The following is a 13,326-nucleotide window of genomic DNA, read 5'->3' as shown; positions in this document are numbered from 1 at the left end:
CATCAGCACGCACGCACTGACCTCCACCAACTACATCCTCGGAGACCTGAACTTCCATCTGGAGAACAACAACCACAGCAACTCCTCCACCCTGATAGACAACCTTGCCAACCTCGGACTGGAACAGCTCGTCACGACGCCAACCCACATCACCGGACACACGCTCGACGCCATCTTCTCCTCAAGCCCACACGTCTCCATCAGCCACATCTCCGAGCCCACCTGGACCGAACACCACTGCATCCACTTCACCTTCCGGAAACCAGTCGCACATCACTGCACCCTACAGATTCCCCGTTGCTGCTGGGGCAAAATCACCGAAGACAAACCTCGCACTCAACTCACCGATCAACCCCTGCAACTCCGACGATGGAGCCCGCACCCTCAGACAATGGATGGACAACGGCACCAACACCTTAGTCCCGTTGAAAAAACAAACCCTCAAAGACACCATCAAGAGAGCCAACTGGTTCACCCCGGAGCTCCTAGCGTCTAAGCGCACCTGCCGGAAGTTGGAGAACATATGGCACAGCGAGAAGTCGCATGGCAGCAGCGCAGCCCACAAAGACACCATCCGCAACCACCACCAACTCATCAGGACTGCCAAGAGGAACTCCTTCAAAGACCGCCTCAACAACAACGCACACAACAGCAAGGAGCTTTTCAACGTCGTGAAGGAACTATCCAACCCCAGCTCCAACGACATCCCGCCGTCATAAGACCTCTGCGACTCCCTCGCCACCTTCTTCCACAGCAAGATCGCTAACATCCACAACAGCTTCAACCCCCGGATGACCCCTACAGGCCCCAACACGCAGGAACCACCACACCCCACCGACTACGACCTCCTGACAACCTGGGCCAACGTGAGCATCGAAGACATAATCAAGACAATGGGGACAATCCACTCCGGCTCACCGTCTGACCCTTTTCCACACCACATCTTCAACAAAGCTGGCAGCTCCATCGCACCCCACCTACGCAACATCATCAACCTCTCCTTCGAGACCGCGACCTTCCCTGAGAGCTGGAAACACGCCGAGATCAACGCCCTACTGAAGAAACCCAAGGCGGACCCGAGCGAACTGAAAAACTTCTGGCCCATCTCCCTGCTTCCGTTCCCAGCAAAGCTCATCGAGAAGATAGTCAACATCCAGCTCACCCGCTACCTCGAAGACAAGAGCACCCTGGACCCCTCCTAGTCAGGTTTCCGCAGCAACCACAGCACCAAGACCGCCCTCATCACCGCCACAGACGACATCAGGATCCTGTTGGACAACGGTGGGACGGCGGCCCTCGTCCTTCTGGATCCCTCCGCCGCCTTCGACACCGTCTGCCACCGCACACTACGCACATGACTCCACGACGCAGGGATCCGAGACAAGGCCCTGGACTGGACCTCCTCCTTCCTCTCCGGCAGAAAGCAGAGAGTGGGCCTCCCCGTTCCGATCCGAAGCCTCCAAGATCATCTCCAGCAACCCGCAGGGATCCTCCCTCAGCCCAACGCTGCTCAATGTCTACATGGCGCCTCTCGCAAGCATCGCCCGACAGCACGACCTCAACATAATCTCCTACGCCGATGACAAGCAACTGATCCTCTCCCTCATCAAGGACCCCCTCAACGCCAAATCCAACCTCCACCAGGGAATGAAGGCCGTCGCCGAATGGATGGAGCATAGCTGCCTCAAACTGAACACAGACAAGACGGAGATCCTCATCCTCGGGCCCAACCCCTCAGCATGAGATCACTCCTGGTGGCCCGCATCACTGGGGACACCCCCCGCACCCACCACTAACGCACACAACCTGGGAGTCGTTCTCGACTCAAAACTCACCATGACCAAACAAGTCAACGCTGTCTCCTCCACCTGTTTCAACACCCTCTGTATGCTCGTCAAGATCTACAGATGGATCCCGACAGACACAAGGAAAACAGTCACCCAGGCCCTAGTCAGCAGCAGACTCGACTACGGAAACGCCCTCTATGCCGGAGCCCCGACCAAGCTCATCAACAGACTGCAAAGAATCCAGAATGCCTCCGCACGCCTGATCCTCGACGTCCCGCACCACGACCACATCACCCCCCCTGAGGAACCTGCACTGGCTCCCTGTCGACAAAAGAATCTCCTTCAAGCTCCTGATCCACGCACACAAGGCACTCCACAAGACCGGCTCAGCCTATCTCAACAGCCGACTCACTTTCTATGTACCCAACAGGAAACTCCGCTCCGCAGACCTCTACATGGTTACCACCCCACGCATCCATAAAACCACAGCCGGAGGCAAATCCTTCTCCCACTGCGCCACCAAGACCTGGAACACCCTCCCCCTCATCCTACAACAAACCGAAGACCTTCTAACCTTCAGTAGACAACTCAAGACCTGGCTTTTCGTCCAATAGCAACAGCACCCACTTCCTACCCTCCCTTCAGCGCCTTAAAACCCTTGCGGGTATATAGTGCGTTTTACTAATTAATTGATTGATTGATTGATATACCTCCTTAAACTTTCTCAACAAAAATCATCTTTTTTCCATCAACGCATTCTGAACCTCCCAAAGCATCCTCAACACTTTAACCTCTTTCTTTTCAGGATATAACCTTCACTTGCATACTTCTTCACTTCAGCTATGCTTTTTTTTTAGCCACCCTCGTCACCAATTTGTAAGACTGAGGCAGTAATTGTTAAGCTGTAGTCCTTTATCTACAGCCCTGTATGACAGATTCTCACTGCAAGCAATCTCTGCTCCATCTCATTGCAAGCGATCTCTGCTCCATCTCACTGCAAGCAATCTCTGCTCCATTTCACTGCAAGCAATCTCTGCTCCATTTCACTGCAAGCAATCTCTGCTCCTTCTCACTGCAAGCAATCTCTGATCCATCTCACTGCAAGCAATCTCTGATCCATCTCACCGCAAGCAATCTCTGATCCATCTCACCGCAAGCAATCTCTGATTCATCTCACCGCAAGCAATCTCTGATTCATCTCACCGCAAGCAATCTCTGATCCATCTCACCGCAAGCAATCTCTGATCCATCTCACCGCAAGCAATCTCTGATCCATCTTACCGCAAGCAGTCTCTGCTCCATCTCACCGCACCGCAAGCAATATCTGATCCATCTCACAGCAAGCAATCTCTGCTCCACCTCACCGCAAGCAATATCTGATCCATCGCACTGCAAGCAATATCTGATCCATCTCACTGCAAGCAATCTCTGATCCATCTCACCGTAAGCAATATCTGACCCATCTCACCTCACGCAATCTCTGCTCCAAATGAAGATCAGCAGTTTCAAGATTAACACTGTCTGAATCAGAATGTATTTAAGTTGCAGTGAGGTAAAAGGGATTGTGTAGCAATGACTGTAGAATATATGCCAACACTACTCTTTCTAACGTTTGGATCAGATTGAGAGGGTTTGAAATGAAAAAAAAAAAGATTCATTCTTGGAGGGGGAGAGAGAGGATTTGAGGGTGGGCTAATCAAACAAAGTTTATGGGCAGCATTTTGCTTGTTCAGAGGGTAAAGACAAGTCTAAGGGGTGATAGCATTCTAGCGAGTATGAGTTGGAAGTTATAGTTATGGGATAGAAAACTGCTAATATGAAAACGCCATGAATAATTGCAACAGAGACTGCCAGAATTACAAAGCCTGCAAACATTTTAAGGGCCCTGAAAATTGAATACCTCATGCCCTTCCTTTCTTACAAATATGCAAAAGAACGTTTTTTAAATGTAAAATGTTTAAACATGTTACATTAACTCTCCATTAATCTTCCTTATTCACTGCCTGCGCTTTACAGCTGCAGACCTTGTAGGACAGATTGAGGACAGAGCTAAAGGCTGTGGCAGGCAACCACTGTCTCGCTTTCAGGGTCGGTGGCGCTTGCCATCACCTACAGTTACAGGTTGGAGGGAGGCAGGCTGTGGAGGAGAATGGGCTGGTAGTCACACTGGCAGGTTCCTGATTCCTTTGGTGTAGTACCCTCAAAATGCCCACCTTCTAGCAACACAGAATCAGCAACAAACGTTAAGAGAGGTTTGGATTGGCGGGCGAGAGGAAGGGATTTTAAGGAGGGTACTGTGCTAGGGGGAGATCTGGAACTAAAAATATTGACAGCTAAAAGGAGCCTCAATCGAGATTCATTTCACATGCAATATTATCACATTGATGGCAAAAGATTAAGGGTCCCATTAGGATGGCGGTGGGAAAACCACCCCAACCGCCATGGAGGCTGGAAACAACCGCCCGCCGGGACCGCAGATAAACAGGCGGTCAAATTAGGAACAACCGCCAAAAAAGACCGACCGCGGCGGTAGCGGGCAAACAAAAACCGCCCTACGCGGGAGGTGACGTCCAAAAACCGACTGCGGCGGTCAGAAACGCAACGGAAAAGCCAACCCGCTAGAAGCAAAGCGGAGACACTGCACGGGAAATTAGTATATCCCCGATGGACCCGCGGTACGAACCGCTGTTTCCGACCGCCGCGGTCGCACACTGCAGTGAATAGGAGAGCCAGCGGGAGAGCTGCAGCATGGCCACCGCAGCGAACAATCATCATAAAACATGGCAGACAATGCAAAAACACCACAACAAAGGCAAACATTGCATGCAAAAAATGTGGCCATGCCCCCCAAATACACAAAACACTTCCAAATGAAATACATCATTGAATGCCAAACAAAAATATACATTTTCCAGGACAACTCCCACAACACACCTGACAGCAAAACCCCATTATGACACACCCACACAGCTGAGTATAAACCTAGCCCCTTCACTGACCACAATCCTTTGCAACACTCCAGAAGAGAAGGGCACACACCAGACCTGACAGGAGAGGCAAGACAACACAGAACATCCACCACCACCACCATCACACCAGCACACCAGCACCAACAATCCACCAGCACATAACACACCTCACACAAAAACAACACACCCATCACCCACACCCCTGCACTCACAAACACTCCAAACACCACACAATGGCATCACAGTGAGTTGACAGTCATGGTCAATGAGATAGTCAGAGTGGAACCACAACTGTTTTGGTAGCCTGGTCCAACAGACACCATTAGCCACAAGGACACAAATGTGGGAAAGGATAGTAAAATGGGTCAATGCAGTAGGGACCACCCCTCGATCCAAGAAGGAGCTCATGAAGCGGTGGCATGATCTCAAGAGGGTTGTCAAAGAGAGGAGGAGCAAGAACTGGGAGCTGGCTAACCGGACTGGCAGTGGTCCTCCCATCCCACAGAAAACATTCACACATCAAACATTCCACATCAAAATAGATTTTGCAGCAACAGCATCTTGGTGCAAAAGAAAGGGCGAGGTCACAGATTGGTTTTGAAACTCAGGGAATTAATGGATACTTTACATGCACCTCAAGATGAACGTCTTCCATCTGTTGAGGGATCTGTTGCATGAAAAAGACTGGATGGTCCATCTGGCCCAGAGGATGTGTATTTTTCACACCCAACTAGTTATTCTTACAATTCCAATAGAGAAACTAATTGAATGAATTTTTAGTACTTCCCTTCGACCTCTCGTCAGCACCTTGGGGTTTCAGCAAGATCATGAAACTGGTTATTCAAAATCTGAGGGAGAAAGACATAGGTCTCATCGTCTACCTAGATGTTCTGATAATTATGGTACAATATCACTACCAGATGATCCAACATTTGGAATGGATGATCCAATTGTTACAGAGTCTGGGTTTTGTGAAAAACAAGAAGAAGTCAGTCTGGACACCCGTTCAATCAATAGAATTCTTGGGTTTTCAGGTCTAATCGGTCAAGTCCCAACTGCAATTACCTGGGCGAAAGATGAAGGATATCAAAAAGGAGCTGAGAGTAGCTTCAAGCAAGCCAACATTATCCTTACTAGAAGCAAGAATAATGGGTCTCTTGATGTACTCAATCCAAGTGGTATTTCCAAGAACACTTCATTACAAGGGGCTTCAACGTCTCAAACTTCAGTACCTGAGGAAAGGACTGACATATTCAGAATCAGATGAGATTCCAAACTTGAACGAAGACAGAGTGGAGTTGAATTGGTGGATGGATTTCAGTTGCCGACCATTCATAGTAATCCGAGGCCACCACATGGTTTGGGGCACCAGATTGAGAGATTTCTACTGGAGGACGATGGTCTCAGGATGAATTAGACCTCCATATCAATTGTTTGTAATGACCAGGAGGGTCTTTTGCCATGAACACTCTTTCACACAAAAAGACCAACTGTTGCATATTGTTAAGATGGACAATATCTCAGCAGTGTGATACATAAACATATTGGGCGGGACTATATCTCAGCAGTGAGATACATAAACAAATTGGATGGGACCAAGTCTGAAATGTTAGCAGAGATAGCCAAGGATTTTTGGCATTTCTGCATGAAACACTAGATATCTGTGGTAGCAGAAAATATTCCAGACCAGAGCAACAGGAAAGCAGATTAGAACTCTCGTTTTGTAACAGATGCAAGCATCTTGCAACTACATCAACTAGGTTTTGTATGAATCCCACAGTATTTAGGCCAGTGCAAAATAGATCTATTTGAATCCAGACTGAACAGGCAAATAGAGTTTTACAGTTGGATGCCAGTCCCGATGGCAAAAGCACAGAATGTGTTCATTCAGGATTGGGCAACAAGACTGAACAATGCATTCCCTCCATTCCCAATGATTCCATGGGTGGCAGCTCAGACGAGCAGACAGAAACCAGATCTGGTAATAGGGACCCTGATGTGGAAAATTCAACTGTGGTTTTCAGTGAACATTTATTTGATGGGTTTTTTGAGTCTTTTATTTGAAATGTTTGATCAGATATTCCCCCCTTTTTGGTGTATATTCTAAATTGTGATTTTTGATATTATGTTTTATTCTCTATTGCAGGCCCAGGTCAGAAACAGGAGAAAACAGCTGGATGAACGTTTAATGGTCACAGAAACTGCATGATATTTTGGAGTGTACATGAGGAGTTGTGGCAATGTTATGTTAAGATGTAGAGAAGTTTTAAAATGCGCTAAATAAGTAATGTAATGTTGTTATAGGGCAAAGGAAGAGTCAGCAAGAAGGTGTGTCAGATTCAAGGATCTAGATCTACTATCATTAATGGGAGAGAGATGATGTGCATGGTTGTTCATGGGATTTGTAGTTTTTGTTATTTTTGTTTTATTAGCTGCTGTTAATGTCAGTAAAGAAAGAGAAGCAAAACCCTTGCCTTGGTATCCTTAATTCGAATGAAAAATCTTGTTGCAACAGCTAGAAAATTCGACATCCAAGACCCTGCCACTATACTCGTCACCACTGCAAGCGACCACGCTGCACCTCAACAGATAGTGCTCAACTGGACTCCGCTCATGACAGACGACACGATCAAGACCATGAAGAGCATCCACTCAGGAGCACGATCAATCAATCAATCAATACATTTATATAGCGCACTACTCACCCGTAGGGTCTCAAGGCGCTAGGAGGGGGGGTGCCGTTACTGCTCGAACAGCCAGGTCTTGAGCTTCTTCCTGAAGGCGAGGTGGTCTTGGGTCAGGCGCAGGTCGGTCGGGAGGGAGTTCCAGGTCTTGGCGGCCAGGTAGGAGAAGGACCTTCCTCCTGTTGTCGCTCTTCGGATGCGTGGGACGGCGGCGAGGGCGATCGGATCCTTCCCCTTACCAAATCTTCCATACAACAGCTGCCTCCATCGCCCTCCAGCTTTCAACTGCTACATCAAAACCGCCACCTTTCCCAATGACTGGAAACATCAATCAATTAATCAATCAGGGGAATTATAAGCACACTACTCACCGATGAGGGTCCCAAGGTGCTGAGGGTGGGGGGTTAAACAGCGCTTTATCAGTCGAAGAGCCAGGTCTTCAGCGCCTTCGTGAAGGTGTTCAGGGAGGGGGCAGGTCTGATGTTGATGGGGGCTCGTTCCAGGTCTGGGCCGCGATGTAGGAGAAGGATCTTTCCCCTGCTCTGGCGCTGCAGATGCGCGGGTTTTCGGCGATTAGGAGGTTGTTGTAGTGGAGGTTGCATTTGGGCACGCGGAGGGAGATTCTATCGTTGAGATATTGGGGTCTGGTGTTATGTAGGCATTTGTAGGCATAGGTGAGTATCTTGAAGGTGACTCTTTTTTCAACGGGGAGCAAGTGGAGCTTGCGTAGGTGTTGGCTGATGTGTTTGCGTCGAGGGACTTTGAGAACCAGTCTGGCGGTGGTGTTCTGTATTGTCTGAAGCTTGCGGAGTGGGACTTGTTGATGCCACCATAAAGGGCATTTCCATAGTCCAGCCTGCTGGTGATGAGTGCGTGGGTGACTGTCTTCTTTGCCTCGGAGGGATCCATTTGAAAGTCTTACGGGGGATGCGGAGGGTGTTGAAGCAGATGGAGGTCACGGCGTTTACCTGTTGATTCATGGAGAGGGAGGAGTCGAGTATGAAGCCGAGGTTCTTGGCGTGACCTGTTGGAGTCGTGGGGCTGCCGAGGTTGGTGGGCCACCAGATGTTGTTCCACGCCCGAAGGGGTGGTTCCGATGATGAGCACTTCTGTCTTCTCCGAGTTTAGTTTTGACAGATGTGTTCATCCAGGCTATGACGTCCTACATTCCTTCCTGGAAGTTGAGTCTGGTGGTGGTAGGGTCCTTTGTGATGGAGAGAATGAGCTGGGTGTCGTCGGCGTAGGAGATTATGTTGAGGCCGTGCCGTCAGACAATGGCGGCGAGGGGGGCCATGTAGACGTGGAAGAGGGTTGGGCTGAGTGATGATCCCTGTGGGACTCCGCAGTTGATTTCATTGGGTTTGTAGAGGAAGGGTGGAATTCTGATTCTTTGGCTTCTGCAGGTGAGGATCGATCTGATCCAGTAGAGGGCAGTGCCTTGTATGCCGGCATCGCATAGTCTGTCTGTGAGTGTGCGGTGGGAAAATGTGTCTAAGGCTTCTGACAGGTCGAGTAGTATCAGGGCCGTGGTATGGCCTTGGTCGAGGAGGCTGCGGATGTTATCTGAAAGAAACAGGTTAGTATTAGATTCCTTACCGTAGAATATCCCCAGGCGTCAGTCTGGATCCGGAAACTTTTGCGTAGCAGTACCCCTGCGCGTCGGTAGGCGTCGTCTGCAGGCGTCCCCTGCGGCTCCGCGACGTCGCTGGAGTATATAGACGCCGCCTCCGCGCGCTGACGTCAGTTCTTCTTTTTTCCGCGCCAGTTAGCGCAGATCCGAAGAGCAGTACTCCGGTCTTTTGACCAAGTTTTTTGTTAACTATAAATCTCTACGGTGCCGGTAGGATGCCCGGTTTCAAGAGTTGCGACGACTGCGACCGCATGATGTCGGTCACCGACCACCATCGACTCTGCCTCCGGTGTCTGGGCGCGGACCACGACGTGGAGTCCTGCGTCGACTGTCGGGCCTTGACTAGTAAAGCTAGGCGGGAGCGGTCCCGCAAGCTTCTCGAGCTCCGAGTGTCGGCCCCGCGTCGAGAGCGGTCCCGGTCCGGTCGGAGGTCGAGGGAGCGGTCGAGGGAACGGTCGCGGAGCCGCCATGAGCGCTCCGGGAGTCGCCACCATTCCTCCGGTTCGTCAGGTAAGCATCGCAAGAGGTCGGGGCGTCGTCATCGCACCCCCGACTCCCCCCGACGCCCGCGTGATGCGGCCGGGGGTTCGGGTGGCCCCACCCCCGCGGCCCCGCATGGGTCGCCGACGCCGTCTACCCCATACCCGTCGGTCCCTGGGGAAGGCGCGTCGCGCGAGGAGATTGAGGTGTTCCTCATGGCTATGAGGGGCGAGGTCTCCTCCGGCGGGGCCTACGGCGCCTGCAGGCCCGTCGGTCCCGTCTGGGGGCCCGAGCGGTTCGGGTGCTCCTGCCCCGACGCCGCCGGTGGCTCCGGCCCCGGCGCCGCTGGGCCCCTCAGGTTCGTCGCGTGCTGGTCTACCGGCCTCTCCGGCGTCGATTCCATTGGGCCAACCCGTGGTGCTGCCTCCGCGCGGCGCCGTGACTCCGCCGTCGGTTCCGGCCGGCGTCGGGTCCCCGGCGCCGGCGCCGCGCAGCGCCACCCCCATTCCCTCTCTGACTACTGACGCGGAGTCGGACCGGCGTCGTCCGACGCCGGATCCGGCGCCGATGGGGCCCATTGACCCCGAGGAGCCGATCTATATCGTCGACCCAGACTACGGCGATGAGGACGAGTATGGAGAGGGTTGGGAGGGGTCTGAGGACCCTTTATCCCGTGCCTGCCAGTATGACGTGGACTGGGTAGGTGACTTGGGTGATGCCAGTGGTCTGGACGAGTCGCCCAACCCTGGGTTTGTCTCGCCTTCCCCTGTGGCGTCTGAGGCGGGGGCTGCCTATTCGGTGGTCCTGATGAGGGCTGCCAAGGCCTTGCGCCTTGAGCTCCCCGTCGCTAAGGTCAAACCTAACATTCTGACCGAAGTGTTTAAACCGCAGTCATGCCCTCAGGAGCCTCTGCTGCCGTTTAATGAGGCCCTGACGGATGTCCTTTTGGGCACCTGGTCAAGGCCCGCTTCCGGTGCACCGGTTGACCGGAACGTTGCCAGGCGTCACCGTCCGTGCTCGGACGACCCTGCCTTCCTCTCCACCCATCCCTCCCCGGAGAGTCTGGTGATCCAGGCCTCCACTTCACAGTCCGCATTCCCGTCGGCCCCGCCCGATCGGGAATCAAAGCGATATGACCAATTTGGCAAAAAGGTCTTTTCGTCTTTGAGCGCTGGACTGCGGTCTTGTGATACCGCGTGCCTGTTGGGCCGCTACACCCACTCCCTGTGGGATACGGTCGCGGAGTGTTTGCCGCAATGCCCGCAGGAAGTGCGGGACAAGCTCAACCAGGCCTTGGTTGAAGGACGCGGCGAGGTACTCGATCAGGTGTAGTCTTGACACGACCGACTCGCTGGGACGGGCTATGTCCACGACGGTGGCGATTCGTCGCCATGCTTGGCTGAGATCTGCCAACTTCTCGCCGGACGTCCAGAATGCCCTCATGGACATGCCATTTGATGGCAGTCGCCTGTTCGGTGACAAGGCGGACAACGCGCTTGAGCGCTTCAAGGACTCCAGGGTCACGGCCAAGTCCTTGGGTCTTTCGACCCAGCGCCAGCAGACGGGTTCGTTTCGCCCCTTTCGTGGCCAAGGGAGGGGCGGTCCCACACGTGCTGCCAGCCACGCGCCGCAGAACGCTGCCCAGCGCGGTGGCGGCCGTGGATTCCGCCGTGGTGGCGGTAGAGGGCAGCGGCGAGGTCAGTCCACACCTCCCCCCGCTGCAGCCTCCAAATCTTCCTAGTCCGAGCTTTCGAGCTCACGTGACGCCAGTGGGTGGCAGGGTTCGCCATCACCACTCCCGCTGGCGCGCGATTACATCGGACAGGTGGGTGCTGCAGCTTGTCCGAAGGGGCTACTCCCTCCCCTTCGAGTCCACTCCTCCAGCCATGCCACCGCAGAACCACAGTGTGTCGGGGGACCACTTGACACTTCTGCAGGAGGAAGTTACGGCCCTCTTGGCCAAGGGGGCCATCGAGCGCGTTCCTGGGCCAGAAGTAGGGTGTGGTTGCTACTCCCACTACTTTCTGGTGCCCAAGAAGAACAAAGGAGGCCTGCGTCCTATCTTGGACCTACGGAACGTCAACAGCTTCCTCCGGAAGGAGAAGTTCAAGATGTTGACTTTGGCTCAGGTCTTGGCTGCTCTAGACCCACAAGACTGGATGGTAGCGTTGGACTTGCAGGATGCGTATTTCCACATCCCCGTCCTGCCGGCCCACCGGCGCTACCTGCGGTTCACGGTAGGCCACGAGCACTTTCAGTTTATCGTGCTCCCATTCGGCCTTACCAACGCCCCACGGGTGTTCACGAAAGTGATGGCGGTGGTCGCAGCTCATCTGCGCCGGTTGGGGGTTTCAGTCTTCCCCTACCTCGACGACTGGTTGTTGAAGGCGGGCTCGCCCCAAACAGTCGTCCGCCACCTTCAGATGATGGCAGACCTCCTGCACGAGCTGGGGTTTTCCATCAATGTGCCGAAATCACACCTGTGTCCCTCTCAAAAGCTCCTTTTCATCGGAGCGGTTCTCGACTCGGCGCAGTTTCGGGTTTATCCTCCGGAACGGCGGGTCCGGGATATCCAGGCTCTGATTCCCATCTTTCAGCCGTTATCCCGGGTTTCGGTCAGGTTGACGCTGCGGCTTCTGGGGCTGATGGCCTCCTGCATCCTACTGGTGCATCACGCCAGGTGGCGGATGCGGGCTCTGCAGTGGGACCTGAAGTTTCAGTGGGCCCAGCATCAGGGCAACCTATCCGACCATGTCCTGATCTCGGAGGGCACTGCGAGACAGTTGCAGTGGTGGCTTACGGACCGCGATTCGGTCAGAGGCAGATCCCTCTCCCTTCCCCACCCGGAGCACGTAGTTGTGACGGACGCGTCCCTCCAGGGCTGGGGTGGCCACTTGGGAGAGGCGGAGATCAGAGGCATCTGGTCTCCGGCGGAGTCCCGGCTCCATATCAACATGTTGGAGCTGCGGGCGATTCGCCTGGCACTGAAGGCATTCCTCCCCTTTGTCAACGGGAGTGTAGTGCAGGTGTTCACGGACAACACCACCGCCATGTGGTACTGCAACAAACAGGGCGGTGTGGGGTCGTGGACCCTTTGCCAGGAGGCTCTGCGCCTCTGGCAATGGCTGGAACGTCAGGGCGTGACTCTGACGGTTCAACACCTGGCAGGTTCTCTGAACGCCAGGGTGGACGAACTCAGCCGTCGGTGCTCGGTGGATCACGAATGGCGTCTGAACTCGGACGTGGCGAGAGGCCTCTTTCAGCAATGGGGAGAGCCTTGGTTAGATCTATTCGCCACAGAAGAGAACGCGCAATGTCATCAGTTCTGCGCGTTGGAGTTTCCAAGACGGCACTCGCTCGGCGACGCCTTTCGGCGCGAGTGGAGCTGCGGTCTGTTGTACGCCTTTCCGACTATACCACTTCTGCCCAGAGTGCTGAAGAAGATCAGGCGCGACCGGGCCCAAGTTATCCTTGTGGCTCCGGACTGGGCTCGAAGATACTGGTATCCCAAGCTACTCAGCATGACAGTCGGTCCCTCGATCCGCCTGCCCCTTCAGGAGGACCTTCTGTCGCAGCAGCAGGGGACGGTCCTCCACCCGAACCTGTCCAGTCTCCACCTCCATGCTTGGAGATTGAGCGGCGACAGTTGAGGCCATTTGACTTGCCTCCTGAAGTCTGTGATGTAATTCTGGCAGCCAGGCGTCCCTCCACAAAGTCGGTATACGCCTGCCGGTGGAACAGATTTGTGGCATGGTGCACAGCAAAGGCTGTGGATC

General features: G+C 53.5%; 1 protein-coding gene across 1 annotated transcript in view; it reads left to right on the top strand.

Annotated features, from left to right (window-relative positions):
* Positions 1-9,011, top strand: part of LOC144770388 (uncharacterized) — a 103,582-nt gene extending 94,571 nt beyond the window's left edge. The window contains exon 3 of the transcript XR_013598879.1: positions 6,903-9,011. The gene's annotated coding sequence lies outside the window, so the exon portion shown is untranslated. The remainder of the gene's footprint in view (positions 1-6,902) is intronic.
* Positions 9,012-13,326: the final 4,315 nt, after the last annotated feature.

The sequence above is a fragment of the Lissotriton helveticus genome, chromosome 7 (assembly GCF_964261635.1).
Source record: "Lissotriton helveticus chromosome 7, aLisHel1.1, whole genome shotgun sequence".
Classification (NCBI taxonomy): domain Eukaryota; kingdom Metazoa; phylum Chordata; class Amphibia; order Caudata; family Salamandridae; genus Lissotriton; species Lissotriton helveticus.
This window is presented reverse-complemented; position numbering and strand designations above follow the sequence as displayed.